Genomic DNA, 15,085 nt, shown 5'->3' on the forward strand with positions numbered 1-15,085 from the left:
TATTTCACCTATTTAAAAAATATAAGACAAATATAAGAATTTAATAAAAAATAAATTTTTATTTTATTAATTCTAAATTAACAAATCAAAACGTTCATCAAAATAAAAAGAAATTTCTAATTTAAAATTTGATTTTAAAAAATAGAAGTAAAATTTTAACAAATTTAATTATGGTATATTGCAAAAACATAGGTAAATTGCGTACTGTATATATTACAGTATTGTTAAGGTTATTTGCATTTTATGTGTAATAAGAATATATTTATTATGAAATAATCAAAAAAATAGAATTTATTTGTTATTTTGATACTGATTTTATTATCCAATCAATTATTTCAGCAATCTGGAAAATTAAATTTTTCACTTTTAAATCTTAATATTAAGGGGAAAACGTAATAAATAATTTTTAACTAAAATATAAATATACGATTGCAATAATATTTATTTTTATAAGTTAAATCACTAGTGAATTAGAATTTACAAAAACATCTCTAAATTCAAAAAAATTAACCATAAATTAATCACGGGTGTATATTATAACCAAATTGAATTGATTCGAATCAAAAGATATCTTAAAAATATAATTAAAAAATATTTCTTACTTTTAAAGTGCATATTTAAAACTAATTTTTGCGCATAAAATATTCCATCAAAATATTTAACCTTCGAATTAATTATTTTGAAATATTCAATATTTTGAGTACATATATAAATAGAAAAAAATGTAATTATTACAATATATTGAAATTTTTATTATACAAAATTAGCAAATAGCTAGTAAAATAAACACTAATTAACAAACAAATAAAACAACATTAATTATGATTAAATTAATTAATAAAAAATTCAAATACAAATTAAGATATTAATTTTAACAAATTAATCTAATAAAATTTTATATTTTTATTTAATTATAAACTACATTATGTATTTTTAAAAATAATAAATTATAATGATGAAAACGATACTAAATATTATGACTTTGTTTACTGTTTTATTTTTATCTTTAAGCAAATAAATATTATTCTCTCTGAACTCTGAGATAAAATAATGTTTTAATAAATTTTGAGCTGTAATTATTGAATTATGTTTAAATTTTATGAATTTATTTTTAAACTTTATACAAAAAAAATGGTAGAAAGATTTGAATCTTTATAGAGAAAAAAAATCGATAGCCTAATTTCAATTAAACTGTTTGAAACGTTTTGTAAGTCCTAATATCATTAATTTTATATTTTCCTATTTTTATAATTTTATACATGGTATATTCAATAATAAGATAAAGGCACTAAAAAAAATTAATTTCAAAAGTACTAATCGTTACGTATTGTTTAATAAAAATAAGGAAACTTGGAAAAAGCATGTAGGAAATATTTTTATTCGACTTAGGAAATATTTTTGTTCGTGTTGTCACAAAATTAAAGATGATATAAACACGGGTACTGCATTACGCGTAATAATAACGAAAACAAAAATGATGGCGAAATTCATAAAAAACTTTTAATAATTTTTGTTCATTAACATAAAAATATAAAAATGATAAGGTTTAATTAATCTATTAATGTTTTATAAATATTATTGTTTATCAATAATAAATATTATTAAAATATAATATAGTGGTATTATAAATATTTAATATTACTTTACTTTGGAATGAGAGTTGCTTCTGCAGTTTATTAATTTATTATAATTAAATAAAATTTCGTTTTAGTTTTTTCAAAATATTTTTCAAAAAGTTCCAATAAGTGTTTTAAATCATTAATATAAATACCAACATAAATCAATAATAATGACGATATTTTATTCATAAATAAATATGATATTTGAGTTTACAATAATAATCTGATATTATTCTAACTAATATAATTAATAACTACCTTCACTGTCATAATAATATATGTATATATATTTCTAAAATCAAATTATGATTAAATTAATTATTAAACATTAAAGAATAATATCGCAAATTATTAATCGAAGAATTCAAGATACTCATTAGGCATTAAAAATCTAATATAATTTAATTATTGTCATACTAATCCATATTTTCATTAAAAATATAATTCCTAAATAATATTTTTAAACCAGTTTGGATAAGATATTTATTTAGATTTATTTGATAAATATTAAGGCAAAACATATATTCTATAAATAAATAGTGTCATGTTAATTTTAAAATACCAATAAAAGATCACATATTTACCTATTGTTTCATTATTAATAATTATTAATATTATAACGTACAATTAGAAGTTACAGTATTAGCAACTTTAAATGGAAAATGAGGCGCATGTAAAAATGTAATATTTAAGAATATAAATTCTACTAATGAACTTTCAATAAATTTTACTTCTTATATAATTTTTATTAATTTTTTTATCATAAATTTCAAAGCGTAATTCATTCAAATTAATTTTTTCTTTATTTATATATATATATATATATTCTTAAAACAAAATAATTAAACGTAAAAAAACAAATTAAATACACATTAAAAATTATTGGAATTTTCGTATTGAAAAAATAAGATATACACAAACTATTATCAAAAGTCATGAGTGATATTTTATTAAATAATCGAGAAAATAATGATTAATTTTTACTATAAAATATTATAAATATAATTTGTGTACAAAATAGGAAGTTAATTAATATGTTTAATTACTTAAAATTATGTTTGTAATTTTTTGAAATTCTAATGTCAACATAATTTAATAGCTGAGATACTTATTCAGTTTAATAAATTAAAAATAACTGACCATTTTTATTATGAAAATAAATAATGGATTAATACAAATGATTCATTTAAATTTAATAAAAATGCACTGAATTCTATTAAAAATGAGTTTAGTATTTTTTATTTTGTAGCGTTATGATTAAATAATTTTTATATTTAATTTAAATTAAGTTTATAATTTAAATGTAATATACAACCAATATTTATTTAAAAATGAAAATTAAATTAATTAGCTAAAATTGTATTTGACATTTGTACAAGGAAATTATAATAAAATAAATAATAATATTAATATATATTTAATTACTTGATTTTGAAAAGCTTCTTTTCGCTATAATTATTTGCTTATGAATATTTCTTTTTGTCTTTATATGATTTAATTGTAATGTCTTTAAATGTAAAAATATACATTTTTCAAAGCTCATTTTAATTTGCCTTTTTTTATTTTAATGTTTTCTTTTGTATTAATCAAATTTTGCTATCTCAAAAAAATTCAATATTAAAGAAAAGTCGCCGCAAAATCGGCGATTTCTATCGGCTGCGTTATTTGTTAACTCTACCGCCGGGCGTGTGTTAGTGCGTCCGCCTGAAAGTGAAAAGCCGGTTGAAAGGAAGGTTGAAACGTGCAAACATTGTTAGATGACTCGTTGGTGCGCCGTGTGAAACGAATTGCCTAGTCTCAGCAACAGCGCCGGCGACGATAGCAGCCCCTGTAAGCCCAACACATAGAGTGAGTTCTGATAACGTTACAGTGCCACCCTACAGAACACACACGCACATCCTTCATGTTACCTGCAACCCTTGCTTGTTACCTTCACTAACATGTGCGCACCCGCAAACGAATATCTCGACTTAGGCAACAACTGAAAGAAACGTAGGAAAGGAAAAAGAAAGTCGAAGGTGGTTGGCATGGAGACTCCCCAGATACGGCATTCTCTGGCACGATGTTTGCCTCATGCTACTGCGTTACCCACATTCGCATTTGCCTTCCAACCCCTTACTGCAGCTCAACACGATGTCGCCCTTTCGCGTACAGACACCCGTTGCTCTGGTCTTTATTTGTATCACGAATTTGTTAAAACACAACTTAAGGGGTGCAATTTTTTGGTCCACTCGATCACCGAACTATCTTACAAAAATAAAGGTACTTTCTATGCTCGTAAAGATATGCAATCAGCTTCCAGTGATTCGTTTCTACAAGCGAAATGTTAACTATCCCTCAATCGACATTCATTTCTTCCTTTTCCTCACATTTAACTTTGAAAATTATAAAAAGAATATTTGTTTTACTAACATAACCGTTCTATTGCTATTTAATATCTAAATAATTATTTTTTCGCTTTTGACAAATTTTCTGTTTGATATTTTATATAATAATTACCATCCACACACAATACTTGATTAAAGATTATAAAATATTATATTAGCGCTTAGATAAAAATACGTTTTTTTCATTATTATGAACTATTATAAATCAATGAATAAACAATAAATATAACTTATTAAATGTCATTCACCTAAAACAGCATTGTTAGATACAAGCTCTATTTATAAAATATAACTTCAAATATGTTATCGTTTTCTGAAATTTCCACAATCTCTACTTTACTAATATTTAATATTTCAAAATTAAAAATACATTATAAAAAATGTTAACAAAAATCACATGAATTAAATGCAGATTATAAAACCATGTATATCATAACGGTATTTAGGGTATAATTATTTAAATTATACTAATACAAGTTGTTACTGAAAATAATCTGACTTATAAAATAATATATTTCTTACTTTAATATTTTATCATGATTCGTTAAAAAACTGACTTTATACTTTTTTAGCAGTAAATGATGCATCATAATACTTCAACTTCTAATATACACTTTCTTTCGTTTCATATATATGAGCATCGATGATTTTTCATATAAAAATGTAAAAACAAACCCCTTTATTATATTATCATTGATACTTGATTCACTGAAAATAATCATTATTTACTATATCTTAATATCATTATATCTTAATATCATTATAATATATTATACTAATCATTATATACTACAATTTGAAATAGTAATTAAAACATTATAGTCTTGTTTATAGTTTTGAAACATTGTACCTTGTTTACTTTAATGAGATAAATTTTTCTTTATTGTTTTTACATTGAATACTAAAAGATAATTTAAATTACATTAATTCTCGATGGTAAAAAATTATAAACAATAATTATTATATGGTTTATATAATTTTTAAAATAATTTCTTAATATATTTGTTTCTATTATAAAAAAATGTTTTATATCCTGGTTTAATACATAGGATAATAATTGCTGAAGCTGTTTCTCAGAATAGACTAATTTATGCAGTGATAAAAAAACTAAATAAGGGTAATATTTAATAGCACGGTGAAATAATTCAAATATATATTAAAAAAAGGCTTAAAATAATTAATTTAAAATACAAATTCTAATAAATTAAAATACATTAAAAAGAATTAAAATAATGTACCTTAAAAATAATATATCTAATTTGAAAATAATAAGATGATATATTAAACTAATAACATAACTTTTATATATATATATATATATATATATATTCGAAATATTTATATTTTTAATTTGTATGGTCAATTAATGATATTTTTTCCATAATATATATTTAATTTTATTACATAAATTATAGTAATTATAAATTTTTTCATTATAAGTTAAAATTTAGTTTATGTAGTATATTAATTATTTTATATAAAATAATCTAGTTTAATTAAAATTTTTTTAAATATCTGCAGAACATCTTAAAACTTAAATGTATATTATTTTTATACAACATGAAATATTTTAAACCACATTTTCATACAAAATTAACATTAATATTTTTAATTCGATATTGTGTTACAAAAATTAACTGTTACTATTCAAGCCGTAATGTGAAAGAATTTCTATATATCATAATTACATTACATGAAACACGAAACATGAAATAATGTTATACATTTATTTATAATGGTTTTATAAAAATCTATTATAAAAATTGTTTATTAAGTAATTTGACAAAGGACACTAAATTGTGTATATAAATATTAATTTTACTTGGTTTATAAAATTTGTATTAGCACATCCTGATTAAATCTATTAAAATTAATAATACTTTCAAATATTCAATTAATATATATTATATCTACATAGTATTAATAAATTTGTCATCAATTTTGCTTTGACTAAGCAATTTGAAAATCTGTAACATGTAAAATTCAAGATAATAAAATAATATTTAAAAAATAAAAACTACTTTTTCCCTTAAATCGTACCTAAAAAAGTGATTAGTGGATATATAACAGTGGGAGTATAGTTTCTCGGCCTTATTTCAAAAACACTTCGTGCTGATTGAACTGCAACAGCAATGGCTAAACATCGTTTTTGATGCTGAACAAATAAATAAAAAAGATTACAAAAAAATATAAAAGAGTGATTGTCGAATAAAATTGAAGGAATTCAAATATCCATTATTCGCTCTTTTTCATTGTTCAACGACGTATTTTTTCCTTTGTACTACCTACTTCCTTATATTTTACAAATATTTTAAATACCAATGATATAGACATTATTTCATATAGATATATGAATATGGTCTCATATGTAAGTAAACTTTTCCTTTTAATTTGTCGATATTAATCATAATTCTAGTGAACAACGATGCCTAAAAAATGAATAAGAAATTGTTCTTCTAATGTGAAATATAAATAATCTAAACCAAAGATTTTAGTAAATATAATGTTTGAAAATAGATAATTTTCTAAATAATACTTGACATTTATCTCCATTATAGGATTTACATTAATAATTATCTTTTTTTTTAGTAAAGCAACGTTTATATAAATAAGCATATCAATAAGAAATAAACTAATCCAGATATTTATTTTGCTTGTTTAAATATAATTGAAATATAAATTGAATATTAATAAATACTATAAATAGATGTCTATTATTATAGAAAATTATTTTATAATGAATATTACATTTAATAATTGATTATCGTTATATATAATTAAAATATAAAAATTAATAATGTCCATATTAACTAAACTGATTTATAATTGATAATTATAATTTTTTTCTTTTTGTATAAAAAAATTAATATTTTTATTTTTAAAATCTATCTTTATATGTATATTATTAAAATTATTTAATCGGAACTAATGCTTTTTTTACTTACAATAAAAGTATATAAAATTAAATTTTAATTAATTAATATATTTTTAAACTATTTATCATTATTTACTTTTGAATTATTCAACCTTATTTTTATTTAAAGAAATTAAATATATTGTTTTTAAGCCAGTTATCTTTTATTTCATAATTCAAATATTATTATAAATAATTTTTAATAAAAATATTGATAATTATTATTAAACGATTTGGTTTCATATAGCATTATTTGTATCTAGCCTTTTTTATTTTATGATTATATGTAATTAGTAATTATATGTAATTCCTAGTTTAGTTTTATTTATGACAAATTATTGGGTAAATCATTTATCATTTCGCTTTAAAATTTCTTTTTAAACGAAGGGTTAATTTATATATTTAAATATAAATAAATAAAATGTTAATGTATCTTTTAAAAGTAAAACATTCTTTCATAAGATAATAAAAAGTTATGAAAAACTAAGGAAAATGTCAAAATAATGAGAAATACACATGGATACATATTGTTTAAGAGGTTATAAAGTAGTGCCAATATACATAACATTTTATAACATTGAATGTACGCAACGTAGTTTGAAGTTGAAAAGTATTTAACACCTACAATAATTTACAACTTATAAGTTGTGTTAAAAGAAAAATCGTTTATGAAGAAAAGTCGGAACATTTAAATTTATTTCAGATTTTTTTATAATAAATGAATTTTTATAGATCACGATATAATTGAAACTAAATCCTATATTTTGAATAGAACAGTAATTTTAAACAGTATATTCTATCGATCAACTTAAAATTGAAGAATTTATATTCAAATCATTATTATTTATATTGTTTAAAATTGTCTTATAAAAGATGCTTGTGCCAAGAAAAATGTGAAAATTCTATTAATCAAAATGATACATTCGTTTCAATATTGAGAGATGTTTACACGACTTGATTGAGGATTGGAATTACAATGGCACCTCGTAAGAACTTCAAATATAGTCCCTATGATATATAGTAACTTTTATTTATATGATACTTATTGAATATATGTATATTTTTTACTTGATTCCTATGTTGAATTTTATTATTGTGCATATAATTTAAAATATTGAATATTAATAAAATATTGAGGAGTTTGAAAACTTTATCAGAAATGAAATATTTTTATTATTCGTAAATAGGTTTAAAGTTAAGTATATATTATTGTTAACGAGCTGTTATTTATGAAAATACAGAATGCATATTTATCATATCATTTTGATAACTTTATAGTACTTATCAATGAGGATTTGTCAATGATAGCTTATATGGACTTACCACCATGATAAAAGATCAAAATATTTAATAATTAAACACTTTTAGCTATAGACAGAATTATTAAGATTCTCATTGCACTACAGTAAACATTCAAAATAATAATAATACCAATGATAAAGAAAGTTTAAAAAAAATTTCTAATTTCGAAATATCGATAGAGATGAAATGTCCGTATCAACGTCAAAACTACTCTCCCTTTCCGTTCTTTGATTTTCATAATTTCGCAATATGTCCAAATATTGCAGTGCTGCGTTGGTTCATATCGTATCACATTTCGAAAGAAATAGGATGTTCACAACTTGCAACTCTGCATCATCCAAAAGATAACGAAAACTTGTCTAGGTACGTGGCTTTACGCTATACCTCCCCTGCATCGTTCAGCTTGTGTACCATACTCGTGAACAACGCTGGAAACGATCGCCTTCACAGTTCCTTTTCTCATTTTTTTTCTTTTTATGTAGATATAGAAGCCTTCCCAAAATTATAATCGACTGTGAACATACATAGCGTTAGAAATACATAACTAAATGTAAAACAAGTGAAGTACAAATATTAGAAAAAGCTTCCAAAACAAAAATGTATGAAATCTGAGTAGTTAAGTATAAGTTCAATTTAAGCTTAATTTTACAAAAAATAGGAAAAGAAGAAAAAAAATTCTTTTTAATCTGCATCTGTTATTTCATACAATCATGCAACTTCATTTCGATTTATAGCCAAATTTTTTCCAAGAAAACTACTAAAATATATACTTCAGAAATATACCAGAAGAAATGTAATAATAAATTAAATAAATATTGTATCTATAAAAAATGGACATTCCAGGTAATTATTAATTTATCATATCATATAAATATCACTTAATTTATTTCAGTACTTTTTTTATACATAAATTTAAACATAATATAAATAATTTAATTTTAATTTTTGAATAACTCAATACAAATTAAAATTATTAATTAAAAAAATTATATAATATTTAATAACTACTTTTTCTATAAAATTATGAAAATGAAAATTGAATTGATTGCTTTAAAATTCATATTGTTCGCTTGAATAATTGATATCATTATCATATGTATCTGTAGTAATATAGTTATGTATATTGTGCAAATATAGTTAAGTATTATTGTTTTTAAAAAATTATGTTTAATGAATAAATAAATAAATAATACAACATTTATTAAAACATTTTTTAAATATTGTTGAAAATTAAAAAATTCTATGTAGATCAAGTTGAAAATATTTCTCTTCAAGTATATTTTGTATACAATTATTAAAATGTTAGATTACAAAGCTATAATTTTATAAGTATAAAATTTATAATTCTAATAATTCTAATAACTAATTGCTAACCTTCATTGTATTATAAATATATATAATTTACCCATACGATAATATTTTAAATTTTCTCATTTATTAACGAATGTAACTATTATATAGAATTATTAAAATTATACGTACTGAATCAAGTTTATTACTTTTAAATTATTTAAGCAATTGAAGATCCAAGGAGCTAAAATTTTGTTTCAATGCCTTATACAAAATAATCTTGAATTCAAGATTATCAATAATTAAAAATTACATATTTTTATTATTTTTAACATTTTTTATAACATTAAAAGTTTCAGATTTTATAATTATAGTTAAAATTATAGTTAATATTTATGACATATCACTCATTAATCTTCTTTAATTGTCAATGTAAGTAATTATTTATGCATTGTAGTAAATGTGTCGATTAATTATTTCAATAAATTTAACTTTCATCCAATAGTTTAACTCAAAACTGTAAAAATTAAAATTTATATAATTCGAAATATAACTATTAGTTATTCATAATATATATTTTCTGTTTAATTCTTAATTATTAATTAATAGAAAATTATTTATTAATTATTTATAAATTTATTTTAGTTACCCGTTTTTGAAATATGTTCACTGTAAAAACGCATTAATTAATATATAATAAACGAATCATAATTTATTTTATAAAATAAGACGAATTGAAGCATGTAACAAACTATGTATTTATGAGACCTCTATCATGAATATGCATTCGAAAGAAAAGTTACTTGTATATAATAGCATGAGATTTGTATACTTTCATTGAGTATCCAACACTTTGGATGGTTTTCCGACAGATATAAAAATACATTTATATTAATTAGAATATATTAGTATTTAACTAAGTTATAGTAATATTAATTAATATTATATTTTCGATTTCTCAATTATGGATTTCTCAAAAGATATTGGTCAATGATTTTTTAATAAGCAAGTAAAGAAGCATTGGGAATCCATGATGTCCAGTGCTTCGTTTTTCTAATTTCTTCCTAAATTTTCGATTGGTCAGAAAAAGTCCCTAGAGAACAGAAACTTCACTCAAGTAGCCTCTCCACGCTGTTTCGATTTTTTTTTTTTTTTTTTTTTTAAACTGAAGATCAGGAATGTTAACGAAGGTGAACATCCCTTCAGATATTTTGACTTGGAATTTCACCCTTTTATTTTTTTATTAGTGTTTGTTATGGTTGCCACCTTCACCTGTCTCCTAAATATAACTCATCTCTCATTTCCCACCATTTAAATTTTCTTTTTCATAGTTCGTTCATAGTTTTTTCATAGTTCACTAAGGCCGAACGAAAAATATATTGTGCTTGATTTTGCTGATAAATGTGTTATTATTCAATACATGTACACTTATTGAATACTGAAATTAGATCTTATGTATTTTTGAAGTATCTATAGAATATCTCATTTTACTTAGTAAATATTAATGATTTTCTCAATTTAAAATAATAATTCATATATATGACTTTATAAATCTATTATGTAAAACCATCTTTCATTATTGATTTATAAAAAAAAATACTCAAAGTAATTAAGCAATATATGATTGCTTACTCCTTCATTCCCTTCTTTTCTAAAACTTTAATAATATCTAAAGAGCATTTTATGAAAAAACTATTTACATAAATTATGGATAGTCTTTTATATTGTCCAAAGAATTTCTATTAAAGCAATCGTCTTAATTATTTAATTATTTTAATTGTCTTTGTATTAAAAATTAATAATACATCTGTTATTAAATTTAACAAATAAATAAAAACAACAAATCTATTTCGTTCAAGATAAATGTAGTTTAAATTTATTTGTGATACAAGTAATATAATCAAGCAATAAAAATTTGTAAATATTAAATGAATAATTATCTATGCACTCTCAACATTTTATCGTGATCAAAATTAAAATCTTCGTTAAAATCTTCTGCTGATAAATTACCTCTCAAATCTTTTACAGAACTTTGATGTTGACTATTATCACGTTAATTTTTCAATGAAAACGTTTCATTTACTTTGTAGTTGATTCGATTCCACTCTATTTTTCCAACTTTCTTTTCCAACTCAAAAACTTATTTTCCTTATTGACCCACTTTTCAATCATTACCATTAACTGTATTACTTCCCTACAAATTTTGCCTTCCTTATTTTTGCCTCCACCCTCGGTATTTCGAGAAACTCATTATTATCACCTCAATCGTCATTTCTTGAGCACGCTATATCTAATTTTTACCCTAATATTCACTGAAAAGAAATTTTTTCAATCGACTCTGCATAATTGAAATTATTTTCATTCAATCATTCAATTCCAATAGATGCTTTGATGAAGTATCGATTATCATGAAGCTACCAAGTTAAAAAAGTTTCAATTAATATTGACTAAATATTCGTTCTTTTACAGAAAAGTAGATACTTTTATATTACTTTGCATATGCACAAGTCTAAATTAATTCAATTAATCTACTTAGAAAAACAATTTCAGTTCAAATATTATTTATCAACTGTTTATAATTTAAAAAGTTTCTTCATTAACTCATATGCATGAAACATGGTGTTTAGAAATCCATTATATTGATGTATGATAAACAAAAACATAAAAGTACTTCCGGATAACAATATTCTACTTAGATTAAATACTCTGCAATAAAAAATATTAGCTAACGTTTGAAGTTGTAATAGATAATAAGTTTATTCATTAAAATTTGAATAATTTGAAAATTGAAATTTTCTACTCATTCAAAATAATTTAAAACTCTTCAAATATAAAATGAATATCAGTAATATATAAAAAAATCATAAATCTAAAATTAGTAAAACAACATATTGTTAAACATTCGCTATAAATTTATAGTTCAATACATTCGCATATGAAATTGCATAGAGATGTATGTAATGTGTACATAAAAAATTTACTACAGAAATTTCAAAAGAGGTCGTTAAATGCTTGGTTCTTAATTTTGTTTAATCTACAGGGACTTCACCATTACTATTTATTATGATTACTAGTAAGAAATCATATAAAAAGCCAGAGTTGCAAAGAAAAAGTGTGAAAGAATGTGTGACAATAATAAATTAGAAAAGAAGAAAGAGAGATAAAAACCTAAAATCAATAAAAAAAGGAGCAAAAGAAAATGAATAAAAATAGGTAAAAAGTTTAAACATTATATAGAGTATTGATTAACAGAAAATATTCACAAAATAGATTTAGACTTACTATATATGCATTAATTGAAAAATTTAAAAGTTGAAAATATTAAAAAATCTTTGTAAATGAATATTTAAATCAATCATTTTAGTAAAATTTTTAATAGTTTTATACATTCTTACTAAGGTTTTCTAGTGGAAAATAATAAATCTCTTTATATATTTTTAATGCAGTAGTATTACATAGAAAAATATTTATTAAGATAATCAGAATAAAAGAATTTTTTATGCATTTTTCTATATTTTTTTTCTTTTTGTTCTTTTCAGGAAAATTAAAAACCATCACACGTTACTATAGTAAGATTATAATGGTCATATTTAAAATAATGCAATTAAAACATTTTATGTAAAACATTGAAATTATCAAAATACTTATTACATAACAAATTTCTTATTAACAGCGTAAAAAAATCAATTTAAAAATTGGATAATTTCATAATACTAAATTTTTATTGGAAATGTTATTTTTTAAATTTGTTGACACAAACTATTTGGTTATTGTATTAGTTTTAATTTCACTTATTTTCAAAAATAATTTATAATATATATTGATTATTTACAATTAAAAAATTTTCTATAAAAAATATAGAAATAAAAATATAAAAGATAAAAATATTCATAATTATTGATAAGTGCATCGGTATATTGGTATTAAAAATTATTAGAAAAATCTTATCTATTAGCTTACTCTATTACAAGGAGTGTAAAAATCAATATATATTTGTAATATTAAAAATATGATGTGGTTCTCACATTGATTTATAAATACAAATAATGTACAGAAATTATTAATTTAATATACACTTTATTTAGAAAACAGCTACAGCTTTTATTTAATGTTTACATTAAATAAAATACTAATATTACATTTGTATTTTTAAAAATGTTACGAGTATTTAATGTAAAAATTTTCAATAGAATTAATAATAGATTTTATATATAAAATTTCACATTAATTTTAATTTAATTAATTAATTAATTTCAAATTAATTAATATCCCACATACAAGTCTTTACAATAACAATTTAAGTTATTTTTTCTTAAAGTGCATTGTACAGCACAAAATTCTTAATTAAAAATATAATTTAAAATAATTAATTCAAAACATAATGATGTAAAGATAATTGACAAATATAATTTACTTTAAAAACAATTGTAACTACATAAGTGTTAGTTTGTCTTGTAACATAGATCAAATTGAATTTTTAATATATGTATATAATGATAATTTAAAATTATCTCTGCTTTCATATTTCTAAAGTCACGAGATACCGAACTATGGTAAATAAATTAGAAGCTCATTCATTTAATAATTATATTTATTCTATTATGCCGAACTTAACAAAAAACTATTTTTCGAATTTTATTGTATCGCATAACAATTCTCAGATATAATTAAAAGTAAATTTTTACTTTAGTTGTCAAATATAACTAATTATGTTTAATTATATTAAAAAAAACATATAAATACAGTCTAAATAATAATAGTAATAAATTAAAAGTAATTTTCCATAGTATTTCATTGTTAAATTAAATATAATTTTAATCTTTAAATGATTATGTAATTCTAATTATTATTCAAAATATTGTAATAAATAAAGATATGTCATACATAAATAAATAAAATACAATATATGAATTGGAATTCTTAAACAATGCAACTTACATACGTATATAGAATAAATTTTTGTGTTGACGATTACAAATAATTTAAGGCTTATAATATTACATATAACAGTTGATATTAGTCGTTGCATATATCGTTATATTAGTTATTGTTATTTAATATGTAATCTCATTCAAACTTGAAATAAAGCTGAATTCGATTATTTTAAAAGCTCAAAAGTTAGCCACTATGAAATTCATGATAATGAAAACAGTTGATATAAAAGAATAAATAATACATAAATTTATATTTTTTATAGTAAAAACAATAATTAAAATTTATCGAAATAATTAACACGTATACCTAAAATAAATTTTAATGTATTAAGAACTTGCTAGAGCATTTTGAGAATTAATTTTTTTTAACGATAATTACTTATAATAATATTATATATACAATAAAAAATAATATTGAGATTACAGAGCCATTTCTCAGATAAATATAACTACCATAACATAATTAACATATATAATATGTATCAAAAGATTATGTTAGAATAAATTGCATATAATCCAATGTTATTTTTCACGATATTAAATTAAATATATGTTTTTTCTAAAATGCTTATAAATTTTCAATTTCAAAATAAAATCATGTTTCAGCTTAATTAATATTGCAAAATTATATAAAAAAAT

The sequence above is a fragment of the Ceratosolen solmsi genome, unplaced genomic scaffold (assembly GCF_000503995.2).
Source record: "Ceratosolen solmsi marchali unplaced genomic scaffold, CerSol_1.0 scaffold10, whole genome shotgun sequence".
NCBI classification, from domain to species: domain Eukaryota; kingdom Metazoa; phylum Arthropoda; class Insecta; order Hymenoptera; family Agaonidae; genus Ceratosolen; species Ceratosolen solmsi.